Here is a 13326-nt window from a genome sequence, read left to right as displayed (position 1 = left end):
AGGGTGGTAATAAATTACACAAAGTTTCTATAATGAGTCAGAATGATGTGTGAGTCCAGAATGTTTTTAGAACCTTAGACCTCAACAATTGTTAGAAGAGAAACTCACTGCTTTTATTTCCTGTTAATTATGTATTTTTTAGTGTTAATTTACATTCTTAATGTATTTATAAACTGTTTCAGTTCTTGTTATTACATACACACTATTATTATTATTATCAGTATCATTATTGTAAGTATTATTATTATGATTATTTTACTTCTATTTTATCATTTCAATTTCTTGTGTCATCAATGTATTTTTAGAGTATTTACAATTATGATATGTAATTACATTAAAATTATGAAATAAAATCATGTACGCATGCACTCATGCTTTAAATATAAAGATGATTTATGGCTCCCTGCTGGTGTGTTAATCCAGAATATAATTAGCAACATTGGCTAATATCTGTAGTTTCTCCAAAAGTATTAGCCCTATCAATGCTCCATTTAGGCGCAGTTCATCCTTGACCCAAAATACATAAGCATGCTAAACGACAAATGTCAGTTGTCCCTAGTCACACGCACGCACGCACGCACAGCTTTTTGTTTTTTCTGCATTCTACTATAAGCAGGTTCCTTTTATTGTTACACACCCACAAATAGAGATGGTGGCAGAAGACATCAAAACCAATATTGTTTTCAGTCATGGTAACGACAACATGACTTAACTAAACTGACTAAATAAAATGAACAACAAAAACACAATAAATCAATAACACGAACAATACTGTTAAACTTACATAAACCACAATAACAACATTTCAAACCCCCAAGCCACAAATTCCCATGGTGCAGTGCAACACAATGTCCATTGTTTACTGGTTAGCTGAAATGACTAATTTCTCCAAAAATATTTGTCCTATCAGTTTTCTGTTTTCACAGCATTCATACTTGACCCAAAATACATGAGTATACTAAATGGCAAATGTCAGCTCTCACTTGTTTTTGTGTGATCAAAGACATACACATGCATGCATGCACACATGCACACAGAGGCCACTTGGCTATTATAATATAGGCTAGCGTGTTGCCCATGGGGATCCATGGGCTCTAAATTGGGTGTGTTTATAACATAGGTAGCTGACATTTTTCAAGGGTGTTAATAAATTAAGCAATGAGTTTGCAATGGCGTCTGAATCCAGAATGTTTTTAAAACCTTAGACCTCAACAATTTTTAGAAGATGAACTCAACCCTTTAATTTCCTGTTGATTATGTAATTTTTCAAGTTAATTTGCTGTCTTAATGTATTTATAAATTGTTTAGGTTGATATCTTATACACGCTATTATTATTATCATCATTATTTTTATTTTTATTTCATTATTACTTCTGTTTTGTCATTTGATTTTTAAATAGACCACAATGGAAATAATTGTTTTCGCTTTCTTGTGTCATCCATGTATTTTAACATATTTACAATTTTATGATGAAACTTAAGTCACTCATGGTAAGAGCAACATGAGACTTTACTAAACTGACAAAACCAATTAAGCTACAAAAACACAATTAATCAATAACACTAACAACACTGTAAAACTAACATAAGCCACAATAACAACATTTAAAACCTCAAAACCCCAAACTCCCATGGTGCATTGCAGAACAGCAGCCATTGTTTATTGGTTAGTTAAAATTTTCTCCAAAAGTTAGTTAGTTAGGTTAGTTAAATTTTTTCTCTAAAAATATTTGTCATATCAGCTTTCTGTTTTCACAGCGTTCATCCTTGAACCAAAATACATAGGCATGCCCAACGGCAAATGTCAGCTCTCCCGGGTTTTTGCTTGATCAAAGCCATACACACGCACGCGTGTATGGCTTTGATCACAAACACACACACACACACACACACACACACACACACACACACACACACACACACACACACACACACACACACAGAGGCCACTTTGCTATGATAATATAGATGCTCTAACAAGGGGGCTAAAACTCAAGGGCTCTAGCATCTGATGCTTGAACACCTTATGGTGTTGGGGAGTGACACCCGCAAGTGATCGTTTCGCTCACCTGCCGAAAATTCACTCTCATCAGAGACACGGCAACAACAGAATTTACATTGCGTCTGTCTCACAATGGCTTCAAACTGACAACCCCCAGCATTGATGGGGTGGTTGAGAACAACAGGGCTAAGGACCTGTGGGACTTAAAATTCCAGGCAGACAAACAGCGGCTGGACAACCAACAGACATAGTGGTGGTTGACAAGGGAAAGAAAAATGAAGTTGTGATCGATGTGACAATCCCAGCTGACAGCAACATGAGAAAGAAGGAGCACGAGAAAATAGAGAAGTACCAAGGGCTGAAGGAGCAACTGGAGCAGATGTGGAAGGTAAAGTCCAAAGTGGTCCTAGTGGTAATAGGAGCACTAGGGGCTCTAACCCCCAAATTGGAGGAATGACTCCAGCAGATTGCAAGCACAGCATCAGAGGTCTCTGTCCAAAATCAGCAGTCATAGGAACAGTTAATCCTTCAGGTGCCTTTTGGCAAACTCCAGGTGGTGCTGCCACATGCCTTTTACTAAGGAGTGGCTAATGTCTGCCCACTCTACCATACAGGCCTGATTGATGGTTTGCTGCAGAAATGGTTGTCCTTCTGGAAGGTTCTCTCCACAGAAGAATGCTGGAGCTGTGACAGAGTGACCATTGGGTTCTTGATCACCTCCCTAACTAAGGCCCTTCTCCCCCAGTCGCTCAGTTTAGACGTGTGGCCAGCTCTAGGAAGAGTCCTGGTGGATCCCAACTTCTTCCACTTACAGATGATGGAGGCCACTGTGCTCATTGGGACCTTCAAAGCAACAGAAATGTTTCTGTACCCTTCCCCAGATTTGTGCCTCAGAACAATCTTGTCTTGGAGGGAAGGGCAAAGCTAGAAGGGAGGCCAAAGTGGCACTGGACTCCACCCTGAAATCTGATTGGACACCCCAGGTGCCCTCCCATATGATTGACGTGTCACAGCACCACACGTCTGGCCAAAAGGAGCCAGCTGCAGTTTGAAATTGGTGACACAATTGGCTGCTAGGTCCTTCCTGTACAGTAGTTGGCGCCGTGTACCACAGAGTTCTAATCCATCTTACTAGGAGAAGAAAAATATTTGCCTTGAGCCAGATTTGAATCTGAACACATCACTCAAACCACAGACTCCTAATGACACCAAAGTTGTTTCGGTGAGTAAACGACCGTTTTATGCCACAAATGAGGTCCAGGTTGTTAAAAGTGGCGTTTTTCCTTTATTTTGGGTTGCCTTATATATACGTGTTTCTCCTGTGTTTTTAGATGAATGAAACTAACAGACAACTAGCTGATTCATGCTCTGTTGGCCAATATGAAATGTAACATGAAGATGCATCTTGAAGATGTTCAGGCTGAAAGAAATTACATCTCCTTTTTTCACAGAAAGCTGGTGAATTACATCAGTAACACCTTATTTAATGATTATTTTGCAATGGTTACTTTCAACAGTACAAGACATCTAGAAATCTAGTCTTTTATTGATAAGTAAAGACAATTCATTTACTTATTTGAAGAAATAATATATGTTTAGTTTAATAAGTCCAATAAGGACTGGAAGGACTTTTTAATAACCTTTTAATTTTGCTCTCTGAGTGATACCAGAATGATGCATTTCACTTAAAAATACCCAATTGTGTTGGGTATTTCCCAATTGGCAATATGGTGCCTTCCAACAGTATTGGAACACTTGGTATATTTAATCTGTTTATACCATTTTAAATACAAAAAAAAAAAAAAAAAAAAAAAAAAATCTAAAATGATCTTCCTTAAACTCAAACTGAAAGCAAATTTCTACAACTTTATATAAATGAATTAAAGATCAACACCAAGATGATGGGTTGCACAAGTAATGGAATGCTTTGGTATAATGCCTGTAAATTATCAGTTTTATTGCCAGTTTTCTTCAGACACGTCAGGGGATGGATACATGAACATTTCCAAGTCTCTGAATATGTATTGGACTTTATTTACATTAATTATGAAGAAATAGTAAGGTAAGGTAAGGTTAGACCTTACTTGTGTGACACGCCTTGAGGCAGCTTTGTTGTGATTTGGCACTATATGAACTGAATAAATTGAATTGAATTGAAATAGAAAATTTTCTATCATCAAAACATCAAATCTAGGCTTGCATCTCAAATGTACTTTCTGGAAAATTGTACTGAACTTTCAGGTCTTCTTTTTAAGAAAACCCTACTCTATACCACTTCATCCTGAATCTGGGGATGCAAAATGCAAAACATGCACTGTGCACAATTTCTCCAATCATAGCCAGAGAAGCCTATAACTTCTTCTGGGTTGTCTGGGTGGCTTGGTGGCTTTCCTCACTTCTCCTTCTTCTGCAGTCACTCAGTTTTTGAGAACTGTCTACTCCACACAGATTTATCATCAAGTGCCATACTATTTGTATTTCCTCCAAGACATATTCAGTGACTTGGTTCATGTATCCATCCCATGGCTTGTCTGAAGAAAACTGGCAATAAAACTGATTATTTACAGGTATGATACCAAAGGGGCCCATTACTTATGCAACCCATCAACTTGGCTTTTACACTTTTAATTAATTTATATCAAGTTGTAGAGATTTGCTTTGAGTTTGAGTTTAAGGAAGATCATTATTAGATTAGAAAGTTTTATTTCGAGAAGCCTGATTTACTTTTTGCATTTGAAATGGCATGAATAAATTCAAATGTGTGAAATACCAAGGGGCCAAATACTTTTGCAAGGCACTGGGGTGTGTGCCCTTCCAAATCATGTCCATTCAACTGAATTTACCCAAGGTGGACTCCAATTAAGCTGTAGAAAAATCTCAAGGATGATCAATGGAATGTGCAAAAATCTAAAAAAAAACAAAAAACAAAACAAAACTTTTTTCACATTGTCATTATGGGGTATTGTGTGTAGAAGCTTGTGGGAAAAAATTTATTTCATCCATTTTGGAATAAGGCTGTAAACATAAAAATGTTGAGAAAGTGTAATGTTGTGAGTACTTTCTGGGTGCACTGTATATATAATGGCAGACTGTGTTTATAGTCCTCTGTCTGTAATGTGTTACTAATTTTGTTTATTGTGTCAAGATGACAGTAATTTGTTAACAGAGGAGCTAGTTAGCCTCAGTGAGGAGGTCACTCCTCCAGCAGAGGGACACTCCCGCTCCTCCTCCTCTGCCCCGCCTTCTCCTCGGCTCCTCCTCCGCTCCGCCTCCCTCTGCTCGGCTCCTCCTCCTCCGCCCCTCCTCCCCTTCACCTTCTCGGGGAAGAATCCGCCCCGTGTTTTGCGGCCAGCCGGCGCGCGAGGGTCCCTTCGGTCATAAAATAGCCGCTGTAATTTGACACTTCAACTTACTGCGCTCCCTCCGAGTGCGCTCACTTTACTCCTCACTGACGTCGAGCCCGTTCCACGAAAACAACCAGAGGCCAGCGCTTTAACGAGGACGTCCTCCGCTTTGTCAGCAGGTGAGTGTGGAAGGTTTTGTTTCCACTTTGGGCTTCGCTTGTTTCTCAACAATGGAGTAAAACCCGGTGGAAGTGCGGCGGGCTGCCCGCAGTCACAGCACGCGCGCGCGCGCCCCCCTCAGTGCGCCCACGCGCTCGCGCTGCCAGCCCGTGTGCGCGATTTATTTATTATTATTATTTTATTATTATTAATATTACCCCTTTTCCACGCGTGGTGGGTTTTCCGGTGTGCACCCTGCAGTGTGTGGTGACTGCAGTGCGCAGCACGTGTGTGTGTGTGCGCGCGCGCGCGTGTAACACTCATCATCTTGTAGGTCAGTGCTGCTGCTCAGGGCTTTAACAAGTTGACTGGTCTGAACGTGGAACCAGCGTGGATTCTCTCTCTCTCTCTCTGTGTGTGTGTGTGTGTGTGTGTGTGTGTGTGTGTGTGTGTGTGTGTGTGTGTGTGTGTGTGTGTGTGTGTGTGTGAGGCGGGTTTACATCTGTCCAGGAATGACCAAGTGGAGAAAGTCATCCACCATCAATTCCACAGAGGTCCATCAATATCCACTAACCTTTTTACCTCTAACTCTGCACATGTTTCTCATCACCCTTTTTTTTTGTGGCATGTCCAGGAGGAGTGTGCTTCCAGTTTTTTTTTCTCCTTCTTGGCTTTGTCTTGTACTGTTTTGGTCTGGCTTCTGTTTGGAATCTGCAGCAACAGTGTCCACTTGATGTCATCATCCTTTTTAAAAGATCTTATGAAACCTTTACATAAAAGTTGCACTGGCAATGAATGTCTGCTGGATAAAACTGAGCAACATTTCATCCTTTATAAATAATCCTTTATAAATGATAAATGATCATCCTTTATAAATAAAGTCTGCTAGAATTCAATAAAAATAATGGTACAGACAGGTGATGGTTGAAGACCCCTCCAGGCATAGGTTCCTGTGATTGCCTTGATTTCCATGTAACTGTCATACACTATATATAATTGGTGGAGTCTGCGTGACATCACTTATTGGTTTTCTACTGAGAAACTCATTAATGCATAAACTGGTGGAGCATGCGTGGCTCTGTGTGTGACGGAAGTTGCCGGGAATTTTGGTATTAATCCGATACCAAGTAAATACAGGCCCAGTATCGCCGATACCGATACTTTTTCATATTTAAGCTTCATAGATCCAAAGGATCCAAAAGACCTAGGATAGAATTTCACCAAACATTGTACATGACAACAAAATACTTTATCACAATCAACATTTTTGTTTAAAAAAAATATGACTCAACACAACTTAAAACAAAATCTCCTTACATCTTACACTAAGATGTTTGCAAAATTTCACTGCCAGTACAGTTGCACTGGAGGAGGAAACTGTTAAAATACAGCAAAACTGTTTTTGCACCAGGCTGCAAACTTGTTTATTTCTGCTCTAAAGTTGAACATTTTAACATGGAGTCCTATGGAAAAGTGCTCCGTTTTGAAGCCAGCCTCAAGTGGCCAGTGAAGGTACCGCACGTCCACATTGATCTTATTTATAGCAGGTCTTGCCTTTTTCCTTCATTCTTCTGTTTTTAAGACACAACTTTTATTTAAAACACCGGAAATGTTGTAATTCTGCATGCAGCAGCGTTCATCAGTCGGCTTTTGTTCATAAAAGACATTTGTCAAATCTTACCACAGCTTTGGTTAGCAGGTTTCAACCTGCCAACATGTATTTATGTTGCATAGATATCTTAAGAGCACGTGCATTGATTTCAGCAAACTTTAGTAGGTACATTGGACTTAAGGTTGGAACGAGGTAATTTGATTTTAGTTAAGACAGAAGAGGTCAAGATCAATTTTACAGCCCCCTGCTGTTATATTGGAAATATAGGATTTAAGTATTATAATGTTTTTTTCTCATTTGCATGCCTGATATTTTGAAAAGTGGTCGTGGTGTTGCCATACTCTCTGAGCACTTTTGTTCATTCTGTGTGAGTGTGTATGTGTGTATACTGAATGGAAATCAATCACACAGAACTGGGAAGTTGCAATTTTAAGGTCTTGTTAAACTTCTTTAGCCTGTAATTGAACTGTCAGAGCCAAAAAAAAACAACACTTTAGTGTCCAAAATGAAATAGCAGTGGTGCAATTTTTATTTTTTTATTTATATATTTTTTGGAAGTGTCACAGGATCTCATTCAGAGTATTGATTGGCCAGATGTGCAATGGGCATTGTTGTTTTTTGTTTTCTTTCTTTTTTTTTATTTTCTTGGTCTCCATTGAACATTGCTTACAGTGTGTCTTTAGTAGATTGGCATCCCAACACTGTTAAAAAAAACTGTCCACTGTCACTCTGACTGGTTTATGAGTAATTAGAATGGTGTTAATTTACATCCACAATGTGTAGGATTCAGAGGTGTTTATGAGCAGAAATGGAATGTAGCATTATAACCATTTGTTCATTAGTGTATAATTGCAACAAGGAATCAAAGTGTTCATTCAAATGGAATGAGCCCTTCATATACGGCCTACACGGGAGTGCGCCCCCTCATGGAGACTGCCATATTGCACCACCATGTTGACACACTTGTTCAAAATGGACAAAAAGAAAAGAGAAGAGGAATCAGCGGTTGCTCCCTTGTACACTGATTGCTGGTTGCTGGTTTAACAAACCTTGATTTTTCTGAAATGGAGAACCATACCTGTTGTTTATCACAAAAACAACTAAAGGAAAGCATGAATCACCACCACCAAAGAAGCAAAAACTACAAAACAAAACAAAATCACGACAGGTGTCTGAATAATGCAATCTGCAACCTCACCACTAGATGACCTTCTGTCTGACATAATGTAGCTTTAATTCTCTGTCCTTAAAGGTCGTATTGTGTTCGCACAAATTTGCTGTTAAAATATTTACCGGCTTGAAAGTCAAAAATGTTCTCCTGAAAAGGACTACTTTGACCCGCCTCAGTCGCTTGCTTGTTTTTCTCTCATGAATTCCAGCAGCCTTGTTGGGTTTTCGTCTTCGGTAATTTCCGAAGGCTTGAAAACTTTGCATTCTCGCTCTCTTTGCACTGCGGGACGGGAACTGATGTCAGAGTAGGAGGCTTCTATCTTGATGCACCTGGTCCTTTGATTGCTCTTTGCTCAAATCCCTGCATGGGTCGGCGTTCAATCTGCATGCTTCACAGACACTTGATGGCAAGTGTGATTAGACGCTGATTGAGCTTGGTGCGAACAAACTTCCAGACTTCCCCATTGCTGCCTTAGAGCACAAGCCTGTGTCAGGCGCACCAGGAGGTTTTGTTTCCCGTCCCTGCCCCAGTCACCCCGCCTCCGTGGGGCCCCAGGTTGAGCTCCTGAATAACCAGAGGGCAGACCCCACCAGGCCGACCTTCTGCTATTCAAGCTGAGGATGTTGAAACACCAGCCGTCAAACAAAAGGCGCACTGAAACAGAGCTCTGCAGGCCAGCACGTGCGTCTGGGCGTACAAGCAGACCGGTTATTAACCGGCGTTTTCCAGACTGACCAGTGAAAAGCGTGAGCACGCACGTCTCAAAGAGAGAGATGCAGGCTTTAAACTTTAACCACAGCAATGCGGCGAGCTACTAAAGCAAAGCTTTTTAAATTTTATTTTGGCTGATTCGAGGTCTGTGTGTGGTGCTGTGGATTGACAACGCATTTTTTTTTTTTCCCTGCGCACGCTGGGAGAGCCGTTCTCAGCACTCTCGCTGCTCCCGCGTCTCCACCCGCCCGATGAGGTGAGAGTAAAAGGCGGAAGCTGGAAATGGCTGTGCCACATGGGAAATTATTCATCTCTCAGATCAGAGAGGACACACAAGAGGCCTCATTACCTCCAGTAGCACCGCCTGCATGGAGACCGGGCGTCTCAACCGGCCACGCTTGCCTGCTAAGGTGTCACCTGCGCTCGCTCCTTTTGTCTGAAAATATTCACCGTCACACAACAAAGATGTGCTTTGCAGATAAATACAGTTTTTGCAGAAGGTGGCAGTTTGATCTGAAATACAACAGCGATATACGTCAATCCTCTCTGAGGTTTCCAGCTTGAATCCCCGTTTTCTAGCGATGAGCTCCTCCGTCGCTGGTAAACACAGCGGGCGTGTGATGTTATTGATTCGGTTTTGGAATTCAGCTCGCGGTGGGCAGATTTCACGCACAAAAGCCTTCTGAAGTCCTCTAACAGGAAAAAAGACAAATGGTAGAGCAGCCAGCTGCTCTTCGTCCCCGTTTGGAGCCGGTGGGACGTGTATGTATGTGTGTGTGTGTGTGTGTTTCGGTCAAGGTCCTTGGTTGTGTTGTCTTTGCTCGGTGGAATGACTTCACTGGTGTGATTATTTTCAGTAAGTGAGGACGCTGCAGAACAAGCCCGGTGATCCGTTCAGGCAGCTGGAATCTTGATCTTTGTTTTGGTTTTACACAACATTTCCTAATCAGCTATGCTCTCACTTTACACTCCAGCAAACACACCACTGCAAAAATAGTTTTTTTTTATTTTACAGTGTCTCCGTTAGTGAGGTGTTTCCAGATTAAACAGTGGTACTTTGAATCAGCTGCAAGATCTGCATCCTAAATTTTGTTTGGTCAAAATACCCACTTTCACTTGCATTTAGTGTCAATTAGGGGTGTCGGAAAAAATCGATTCACGTACGAATCGCGATTCTTATTCATTACAATTCTGAATCGATCCAAAATGTCCAAGAATCGATTTTTAAAAAGCATTTTTTTAAACATTTTCTTGCTTACTCGCTGCGTGTACTGTTTGTCAGGCAACGGCTTCCGTACTACAGCGTCCCCGCAAGGCGGGGGGGCGTGGTCCGGCGTGCTTCAAACATTCGTGAGCTGCAGAGTTCAGTGGCTGTAGCTTAGCATGGCAGACGAAGAGCTAATTCACCCAGCACCATCTTTGCTGAAGGCAAATGTTTGGGCGCATTTTGGATTTTATTATTTGCTGCATAAGAAGGAGCTTGACATGACTTATGCAGTGTGCAAAATCTACAGAATGAAAGTCAAGTACTTCGGAAACCCGTCAAATCTGCAAGTCCACATGCTACGCCATCACCCGGAGCTAAAAGAGGGGAGCAGCGGTCTCTGCCGACTACTGACCAGCGCTTCGCTAAACTGCCAGCCAACTCTGAACGAGCAAAGCAGATAAGTAAAGTTACATCTAGAATCACTTGATTAACCTTGTAAAGCTGCATTTTCTTAAACATAAACATTTTTTAAGTAATATAACTATTTCTCAGAACTCTTTGAATCGAAAATTGATTCTGAATCGAATCGTCACCCCAAGAATTGGAATCGAATTGAATCGTGAGTTGTTGTACGATTCACATCCCTAGTGTCAATCATCAAGCATTGTTTCCTAAGAATTTATGTATATGCTCATAAAATTTAATTGAGATCCATTCATAACTTTTGAGTTCCTTGTTCCCATATGTCTTGACATTCGGCTGGATCCTGGATCCAGAATATGTTCTGGATCAACTAAAAAAAAAGTTTGTTATCAATAGAGCCCAACTGATATGGATTTTCTTGGGGGGCTGATACGATACGATATTGATACAATATTAAGGAGTCAAAACATTTTACAATACCGATATATCTGCTGATATACACATAAAAAAAGCCGTGATTCCTAATATTTTATTATTAAACCCTTATGACAAAGAAATATGATTGAGGCTTGATGTTTAACAGTTTAAACATAAATGTTATTATAAATAACAATAATTGTAACCAACAACCGACTACTGTACATCACACTGCCTTAATTTGCTTTGGCAGTCGTAGCACGTCGTGCAGCATTTGCATAAAATAGACTTCTAATGTATTTTGTAACCCTAACCCTGCCTAGATGGCAGCATTGCCATCAATTGTCTCTTGTCATTGTAGAATGCCTAGTCTGATTGAAAAATGAATGGCAGCTGGTTGCCTTGCCTCTTTTCTCGTAGCTAAAATGACCAAGGGGTAGCAGGGTCCCAGCCATGCATGAGAGCATAGCTTTCAATGTCGTCAAAGTGCCCTCTTATGCACAAACTGCGTAAAAACACTATGTCCAACGGAAAAAGTATTGAACTGTGTATACTTACCTTTCTAAACATTTTCAAATTCAAATTTTCTCCACTTACTGGTCTAAAGTTTAAACATATTCACTTTAAACTTAAAATGCAGTTTAAATAAAGCTGTGTCCAAATTTTTGCTTTTTTTATTATTTAAATGACAACTTCATGATCAAAACTTTTCTGTTGGATAGTATTTGAAGTGTAATTTGATTAAAGGATGAATCTTCCAGAATGATTTTAGCAATGCGTAATTATGACGAGTAGTGCTGCAATGATTAATCAATTATTAACTGATTATTAAATTAATCCACAATTATTTTGATTATTGATTAAGTGTTTTATGTTTTTTTTTAATATCCAAATTCTCTGATTTCAGCTTGTTAAATGTGATTTGTTTTGGTTTATTTTACTTGATTTTTGTGTATTAATTTATTTACTCCTTGCTGGCAATATATTGAATATTTTTTGCCTGTGAACAAAACAAAAAATTTGAAGGCAGCATCTTGGGCTCTGGAAAATATTGACTGACATTTTTCTCTATTTTTGACATTTCCTGGACTTTAACAGGTAATTGATTATTTGCGAAAATAAATAATAGGTTTACCTATTATGAAAATAATCATTATTTCTGGCTGTAATACTGAAACAAAACATGCCTCTGTGTTGTGAATCACAACATTAAAATTACCTCTTTTTTTGTTTGTTTTAACACATTTTATGCACGGGGTTGGTGGTGGTGGTGGTGGGGGTGGGGGGGGGGGGGGGTGCAATATACTTTTTATGTTTATTTCCACACCCTAAACTCATATTGCTGAGGTTTGATTTTAAAATTGCATATCGGAAGACAAAGAACAGTCACTGTTTAATTTTTAGGTGAAATGAAATGAGACTGCAGACAGTGTGTGGTGTGTAAGTTTTAGAAAAGCCTCTTCATGTACCCCGTATAATGCAGCAAGTAAATACATAGATAAATGAGTGAGTTCCCCCTCCAGGATGTTTACATAGTAACTTAAAAAAACAATAAGTGATATAATTTTATATGTAAACCTCTTTACATTTGATGCACCAGATCAAATACAAAAGCAACTTTTCTTTTTCTTATCTTATATCCCATAGTCTTGTGGGCCACCTGCTGAACACTGCCACCTGCTGCATGGTTGGTTGATTCTGGCTAGATGATGGAAATTTAGAGCAAGTGGGGCTATCCAGCCCTGTCTCAAGCTTTTTTCCTGATGCCATCAAGAAATGCGTTACATTTTCATGATGCGGTCAAGTTTAGTTCACTTTTGTAATCCTATACCATAGTAATAGCCATTTAACAGTGGTTACATTCTACAACTCAAATAACATGGTCACAAATCCATACAACCGCACAGAAACGATTATGTGTGAATGTAGCTGAAGCTGACGTTCATTCCTTCTCTTTCTATCTATCTCTCACGAGTTTTTGAAGGTACCTGGTTGTCCGTTTCTTACATTTTTACCTGAGGCCAAAATATGGCCATCGGGTATAGCAAAGGCTTGCGTCCATCCGTCTGTGCTCAGCATATTCTAGTCTGATTACTACTATGGAATTCAAATTCACAGGGAACATTCTTGGGACCTTAGACAAGTTCAAAGGTGGCTAACCTTGACCTATTTTAAGAGGTCAAACGGTCACATTCTGCTATTATTATGCTCATACGGCTGAGGTTATTTTAGCATTGCGTTATATTTAAAACCTTTGTCTTTGAGCGGTATATTATGTAA

At 39.8% G+C, this 13326-nt stretch overlaps 1 protein-coding gene across 2 annotated transcripts in view; it reads left to right on the top strand.

Moving 5' to 3' along the window:
- The first annotated feature begins 5352 nt into the window (after positions 1-5352).
- Positions 5353-13326, top strand: part of LOC117531055 (zinc finger MIZ domain-containing protein 1-like) — a 319309-nt gene continuing 311335 nt past the window's right edge. For both annotated transcript variants that reach the window (XM_034194068.1, XM_034194069.1), the window contains exon 1: positions 5353-5525. The gene's annotated coding sequence lies outside the window, so the exon portion shown is untranslated. The remainder of the gene's footprint in view (positions 5526-13326) is intronic.

The sequence above is a fragment of the Thalassophryne amazonica genome, chromosome 18 (assembly GCF_902500255.1).
Source record: "Thalassophryne amazonica chromosome 18, fThaAma1.1, whole genome shotgun sequence".
NCBI classification, from domain to species: Eukaryota; Metazoa; Chordata; class Actinopteri; order Batrachoidiformes; family Batrachoididae; genus Thalassophryne; species Thalassophryne amazonica.
This window is presented reverse-complemented; position numbering and strand designations above follow the sequence as displayed.